General features: G+C 52.3%; 1 protein-coding gene across 2 annotated transcripts in view; it reads left to right on the top strand.

Moving 5' to 3' along the window:
* The first annotated feature begins 415 nt into the window (after positions 1 to 415).
* Positions 416 to 7,286, top strand: part of GRIN2B (glutamate ionotropic receptor NMDA type subunit 2B) — a 212,683-nt gene continuing 205,812 nt past the window's right edge. Inside the window, exons 1-2 of one of the 2 annotated variants that reach the window (XM_027680052.1) lie at positions 416 to 514; positions 1,325 to 1,748. The gene's annotated coding sequence lies outside the window, so the exon portion shown is untranslated. Of the gene's footprint in view, positions 515 to 812; positions 849 to 1,324; positions 1,749 to 7,286 lie in introns of those variants that run through there. The other variant, XM_027680053.1, reaches the window with a different exon arrangement.

Genomic DNA, 7,286 nt, shown 5'->3' with positions numbered 1-7,286 from the left:
GTCGGAGGCCGAGACCTGCCCGCCTCAGTAGCGGTTGGTCTCCCGTTGCCCGTACTGTCTCTCCTCCTCCTCCTCCTCCTCCTCCTCCTCCTTTTCCTCCTTTTCCTCCTTTTCCTCCTTCTCTTCTCCCCCCGTTTCCCCCACTGCTCACTCGCACAGCCCTCTTCCCGCTCCCCCGAGCCTTGATTTTTTTCCCCCCTCCTCACCATTTTCCGCGGGTATATTTAATTATTATTAATCGCTAAGCTGCTTTATTAGTTCACGTTCCCATGTTTTCTCTACCTCTGGGAAGCATTCTCGGATTTTTTATATTGCAGAGGATTTTTTTTTTCAAAATGTATTTTTAGGGTGATGCTCTGAGCACTTCCCCCTCCCCGCCCCGCATCTCCCACCCGGGCAGTAACAGAGAAGAGACTGAAGTTGTTGAGCATGTCTGAGGCGGATCAGCCTTGCAGGCAGAGAGGGGGGCAGTAGCTACTCAGAGCAAACCGAGTGCTTGAAGCAGGATTTGCTGGTATGTATGTGAGTCTGGATTTTATGACAGCTGTAAGTGTGAATCTTTTTCCGTGCGAGATGGGAGGGGAAAAGAAAAAAAATACCTACGGCTTCATTAAATAAATGCCTCCATAGATGTAAGCCCGGTCCGGCTGTGCACCATCGGTGGTGTGGGGACACTCCCAGCTACCCACCCACCCACCCCTAGGAAAAAAAAGAGCCCAAGCAAAGCCCTGAGAGGCGAGGGCTGTGTTGCGGGAGGCGAAGGGGGGGTCGCGGTGGAGGGCGCGTAGTGCAAACCGGCCCCGTCGCAGGTGAAGCGGTCCCCCATCGCCCCCCCGGCCCCGGTGGCGGTGCCTGTGCGTGTGTGTGCGCGGAGCGCGCCCCGCGTTGCCCGCGGAGCCGAGCGCGGCAGGCAGCGGTGCCGGCAGCACTGCAGAGGGGTGGGCACGGCCCTCGCCAGCCCTCGGGGGCTGGGCCCGGGGGTGGGCGAAATGCTGTGCGTGCGTGGGGAGGGGGCCGTGGCGGGGGGGGGAGTCGCCTTCTCTCCGCGATTCACATCGTGCCCGCTTTCCCGTCTCGTATGCATGCCTATCCCGGGAATGGTGTAGTCAGCCCGTATCTGAATTATTTATAGACTCGTGCCAGCTGGTTTTTTTTGTTGGTTTTTTTTTTAAATTTTTTTTTTTTTAAATTCCGCTGGTGTGCACTGTTGGGAAATGCGTTTTGTCTCCCTTCCTTCTCAATATATTAATGTCTTTGTTGGGGAGCGGTTTTTATCCCCTTCAGATCCCTCTAATACAAAATTGATGCTTATTTTTCCCTTCAGGAAGGGGACGCTTTGAGGATAATCATGCTTCACAGAAGAACGGCACCGATCTCCAGTTGCATTAAACACAACCTCTTTCAATAGGGCTCCAGGAAAAAAAAAAAGAATTATAAGAATAATCATTAAAAAGGTGGAAGGAATGCTTACTCTGGAACCTGCATTTGATGATCCTCACCAGTCGTGCTGAATATCCTCTGTAGTGATTCTCTCCAGCTTTTGAATTTGCACCGCTTCAAGACACAAGATTGCCACTATTTTTTTTTTACAGCCAAGTAGGATTGTTTTTTAACTCATTCCCCCACATTTGCCCCCCGACCCTTATTCTTCTTATGTGGATATGCAAGCAAGAAGAGGAGACTGGACATTCCCAACATGCTCTCTCCCTTGATCTGTCCGTCTAGAGGTTCTGCTTCTACAAACCAAGGTAGGGAAATTCCTGTTTCTGTGGTTTTGCTGGCAGCTCATTTTGGTACACGGGTTTGCCCAGGGAAGATCACTCACAGTAGAACAAAAGGTTTAGAGATGCTGCTTTTAGAAGCAGATACGGGGGAAAAAAATAAAATAACATTCACTAGACATGTTGATTCTCTCTTGGCTCATCAAATAGGACATGAAGAGAAGGCGAGAGGGATGCTTTTGAGTTACGTACCGCGTCGGGGAAAAGTCCCTTGTGATTTTTTGGGGGGGGGGGGGGGGGGGGGGGGTGGGGGGAGACACGGGAGGAGGAACATGGCTTTGGAAAGGGGTGAAAAGGAAAATAATTCCCATCCATCCACCCGCAAATTGTCTCCTTCTTTTCGCTGGTCCAGCGGCTTCTTGCTATGCTTTGATGTGAAAACAGAGCTCATTAGGAACAACAGGACGTAGAAACCTGCTTGTTGCCGAGGAGGGTGGTGCATTACTTAGAACCCACGCCGGCCTCTCAATCGTGAGCGGCCTAACGCGGGGGCCGGGGCTGGGGCCCAGGGGGTGGCCGAGGCCGCCCCTGGCACCGCGGCAGGAGCCCGCCCAGCGCCGAGGCGAGTGCGCCTGCTTGCGTGGAGGTGAAGGGCTATTTTAAGTCCAAGCACGTCAAGAGACTTAGCATGAACCTACGAGGCGCTGTATTCAGGCAACTTCACGTGTTTTAATTTATCCCTGTCCCCCTGGTGCTGTCCGCGGGCATCGTGGCTCCTGTCCGCCGCGACCCATCCTTCCCCCCCATTCCCCGCGCCTTACACCCCGTGTCCCTGCGCAGGCAGCCCCTTCCCCAGCCCACTCGGGAGGGATGCAAAATGGCTATCGTGCCACTCGGCTGTAGATACGCGAGAGATACCGGTGCATCCCGACCGTAACGTGACATGTGAGTCTTTCTGTAAGATGGTGGCAAGACAAAGGGAGCAGAGCGCCGGGGGATGCGGGAGCGCCGGGCACAAGGTGTTGAACGTCTCGGGGTTATTTTAAGCCTCAGCCCTGCCCAGCGCGCCGCTTCGCCCGGCACGCGTGGGTCTGCACTCCCACGCCGAGAGGCGGGGGGCAGGGGTGAGCTGCTGCACAGCCCCCTCCCGGGGGCGCACCCCCACCACCCTTACCCGCATCGGCAGCCCCCCACCTGGGCTGCCACCGACCCGCCTCTCCCTTTCTTTCGACCCTATAGCAGACCGGAAGCCTGGCAGGGGGCGGGGGGCGGCAATACGGATCGAGAGACTCACCCCGCTGCAGAATGAGGGGGGGTGTGTCACCCTCCAGCCCTGCCGCGGGCTGAGGCACCCTTGAGGCACCCTCAGCCCTTGAGGCATCCGGAGCATCCTGAGGCGGGGCGCGCCTTTCCCACCCCTGCCTTTGCCTTCATCCTTCCAGTAGCTCTTTGCCACATTTCTGAGGGGTTTTTGTCGGGCTACTGTTAAAACCCAGGAGCGGTTCCGCGCCAAGGGGTTGAAAGCCACCTTTCCTGACATATTCTGGCTGTGCTTCTATAAATATCTAAGGCTTCCCAGGGTTTATCCGCGCCTGGATCCTCCCTGCCTGAGCTCTCCCTCCCTCCCATTTCCTCCGCAAGTGGGAGTAGAAAGTTTACCTATGCGGGGAGGAGGGCGTGCCGAAGCCTTTCCCCCCTTTTCGGGAGGAATTTCTCAGGCCTCGCGGCTCCCGGATCTACCCAGGACGCCAGCACCGACTGGGTGGGGGATAGTAGCCCCCTTCGTCGGGAGTCATTTACCCCTGAAAACCCCTAAAACACAAGCCCCGGGGGGGATGCCAGCAGCGTCCGAGGGGAGAGCAGATGCTGGGCTCAGCCCCTTCCCCCCCCCCCCTTCCCGGCTTTTGCAGGCAGATAGGAGGGAAGAGGAGGAAGGTTGCCTTGGGTGCCTGGTCAGGGTGGCAGTCCCCAGGAGCCGGGCCGGGCTGCCTGCTCCTCTGGAGAGCTGCACCCATCCCTGCCCGCCTGGTGCCTGCCACAGCCCTGCCAGCAGGGCACTGGGCCCAAGTGGCTGCCGCATCCCTACCACAGCCCTTCTTAGCCCTGCCCTGGGCCAGGTTCATGCTCCAGGTGGAGCAGGGCAGATGGGAGTTGGGGAGGGGTCTTACAGCTTTGATGCTCAGTCATGGGGGCCAGGAGCATGGGCCTACATCCTCATAATTCCTTTACCTCCCAGTCTCTCTTGCTGCTGCCTTTTACCTGTGACTCCTCATGTTCTCTGCAAGCTCCAGTATGGGCAAAAGGAGATGCCCTCTAAAACTGCTCTCCCCACCATCAAGCACAGCTACCTCAGGCTTTGCAAGCAGTGTATGGAGGCAGCTGATCCCCTCTGAGCTGCCCCTTGGGCAGGCTGAGAGGGCTGGGTATGCAATACTCCCAGCTCATGGGGTGAGCTCATGCTAGTGCTGCCCCATTCCCCAAGGCCTTAGGGAGCAGAGCAGGGGCATGGCACCCTGTGATGTGGGATGACCTGGTGTGCCCCAGCTGCAGCTCTGGAGAAAGCAGCAGTTTGTGTATTGGTGCAGGGTGCTGTCTAAGAGAAGAGGTGTGGGTATGGGTGATTTTCAAGTGCTCACCCATGCCACCCCAAAGCAGCAGCTCTTGTCGCCTCCACATATCCTGGTTTTCTTTGGTTCCTCGTCACACCAGCTTGTCTCCCAGTCCTGAGTGAGGGTCTCAGAGGGTTAGGACAGGATGAAACAGGTTGAGGACAGAGTGGGAAAACAGCCTGGGGGAGGTGAGATCCACTTCAGCTTCCTCTCGGCTCAGACTTATATATGGAGGGACAGATCTCAGCAGGTAAAAGGAAAGAAGCATAATCAGAGCCACAACTCCTCTTCCTAGGGATCCTGGGCTCTGATCTGTTGTCACACACCTGCTGCACCAGCCCAGCTTAGCCTGTGCCAGTCTGGTGCCTCTTGCAATCCCTTTGCCAGTGAGACCATCGCTGGGCAAAAGAAGGTGTCAGCAGCAGCCCCCAGCCATCCCATTCTGGGCAGGATTTTCAGGATAACTGCATTATTGGCTGAGTTCTATGTTGCACCTGTGCATGCAGGGATGCAAAGAGATCATGGAGAGATGGAAAATACAGATCGGGGCAAAAATCCCAACCCACCATCCCCATCTAATAATTTAGGCTTTGACTTGTCTTATCCTCATTTTGGATTACCGAGTCTCCTTGTATAAAAAGTCTATCAACCTGTGAACCAGCACCCTATCCCCAAACCCTAACCTACAGGGGGAAAAGATGATGGAATTAATGTATGTGTTTCATCTGATATTGGAGCTGCGGCTGTTTCTTGTGCTTGGTTTGGAAGCAGGCAGATGGACCTCACTTCTGGTGCCAGAGCTATGGATCTGTGCTTGGATTCCCACACTGGACTCAGGTTGCCTGGGTTGGCACCAGGAATCAGTGTCTCTGCAGTACCACGTGGGAGGTCTGGATGTGATTCCCGGTGCTGTTTTCTCATTCCCCCAAGCTGGCAGAGGGTGGGAGCTCTGTACAGACAGCACTGCTTATCTTTGCAATGGGCTCCATTCCACACTCTTTTGCTCCTTAGGATGCACAAAGGCTGCCTGTGAGATAGTCCAGACTGAGGACAGGTCCCTAGAAGTTTAATCTTCTTGGCCTTTAGGGAAGCCACAGGTCTACTCTGCCAGTAGTCTACTTGGCAGCATGGTTTGGTGGGCCACAGGGAGAGTTATCTTGCAGCTGGAGAACATGCAGAGGGGTTTTTTATTTTTTTTTAATTTTCTTTGTGTAAGCTGCAATTTATCACAAATAAATGGATTAGTTAATAGAGGAGATAGACTAGATGATCTTTTTGAGAGAGATGGCTCAATGTGTTGTGATTGCCTAATCTACCATGGAATGCTCATAGTATCCGTTCTGCCTGACATTGGGGCTCTAGGATTGCCTGACTCTTCTGTGATTAGCTTTCTTTGATATATATTTAGACTTGATAGAAAAGCACGAAATGTTGGGAGAAACATGGCTGATCAGTTACCTGCTATTACTCTCATCCGTCCTCTGTTCACTCATTCACTGGAACTCTTCAAACCACAGTGAATCAACTTATTAATCTTGTCGCTTTGCCGCAGTCAGACGGACTACCTATGGCCCTGGGTACCTCCCTGCATAAGATGAAATGGCAGTTTGAAGATCACAGCACTGAAATATATGGAAGGGGAACCAGAGAAAAAATGAGATATTTGAAGCTAAGCATGGCTCACCTGCAACCACTGCCTTGTCCCTTCTTCTGAGCTTTGTGTTTCTGCTTCAGCAAAGTGCCTCATAACGGGAACTAAAAAACCCATTTGTCCAACCACAGAGGGGGCTCCACCATCCATCTGACTTACCCTTCTTACTTGTCTGTTCATGTAAAGACGGGAAAGCAGTTGCTGGCAGGGATGCTTGCTCTGGCAAAATAAGTGTCATGGTGCTAACCACCTGGGAACTAGGAGATTGACCCAGCTGGATTAAATATCAGAGCTACCTTTCATGCTGGAAAGAAAAAATAAATCCAAGTGAACCCACCCTTTATCATTCAGGAGCTCATTGCTTCCTTAGCTGCCAACCACAAGCTCCCAGATAGAACTATACATTGGAGTGTGAACTGGTGTGTGTAAAAGTCGACCAAATGCATGGTGGTGATCTGTGCAAACCAGGCAGTATATCTCCATGTGCCTGAGGTTACTGAAAAGAAAAAACGTTCCCTCTCTATGCAGTCAGAAACAAATGTGTGGCACAAGGCAGCATGCAAACTGTGCTGTGATCAAGTCAATTCAAACCATGGCTAATTTGGACCTCTCAAGGCAAGGCTGCCTTTTATTTAGTGTTTTCTTGGAAGCAGGAGAGAACACTGACTCTGGGCAGGAGGAGGGACTGACTTATCTTTTTAAAATTTTTACACATACGCTGAATATGCTTCATGTGTGGGGAATCAAAATATTGCTTTTTCTGTGCTCAGAGTCACTAAAAAGGGAGAGAGAAAGGGTACATGTTCTGAGACTCACTGACATCTGATTCTTCTTCATACAGTGAGTATTTGTAGACTGAGAAGTATGCTGGGTGGCTCTCTTCCCTTTCTAACACGAGCAATCAAAAACCATGTTTCAGAGCCACCAATACAAATAGATTGATTAAACATCTGGGGAAAAAGAGAAATTTTGAATGAGGGTGTGATTACTGGCCCAAAGTGAAAGGGATACTAGGCTGAGACCTCTGCAGCATTCACTCCTTCAAAACCCATCTACAAGGAGGGGTCAGAACTGAAAAGAGTCACTGAAAGTGACTCAGGTAAAAGGGTTGCCAACTCTCAATACTTAAGATGTTTCTGTATTCCAAAGCATGCAGTATGATACAGTATCATTAACATTGGTGTGCCTGGCTGTGCTGAAACATTTATAGGGAAGAAACACTCTTAGGGGGAAAAACGTGAATTTTATCTTCGTGTTTGATGGCTTGTCTCTGCTGATTGCTCATCCACTAAAACAGGTGTGGGG

Source organism: Neopelma chrysocephalum, unplaced genomic scaffold, assembly GCF_003984885.1.
Source record: "Neopelma chrysocephalum unplaced genomic scaffold, ASM398488v2 Primary Assembly neopelma1_59, whole genome shotgun sequence".
Classification (NCBI taxonomy): domain Eukaryota; kingdom Metazoa; phylum Chordata; class Aves; order Passeriformes; family Pipridae; genus Neopelma; species Neopelma chrysocephalum.
The sequence above is the reverse complement of the archived record's forward strand: the minus strand, read 5'-3'. Positions and strand labels throughout refer to the sequence as shown.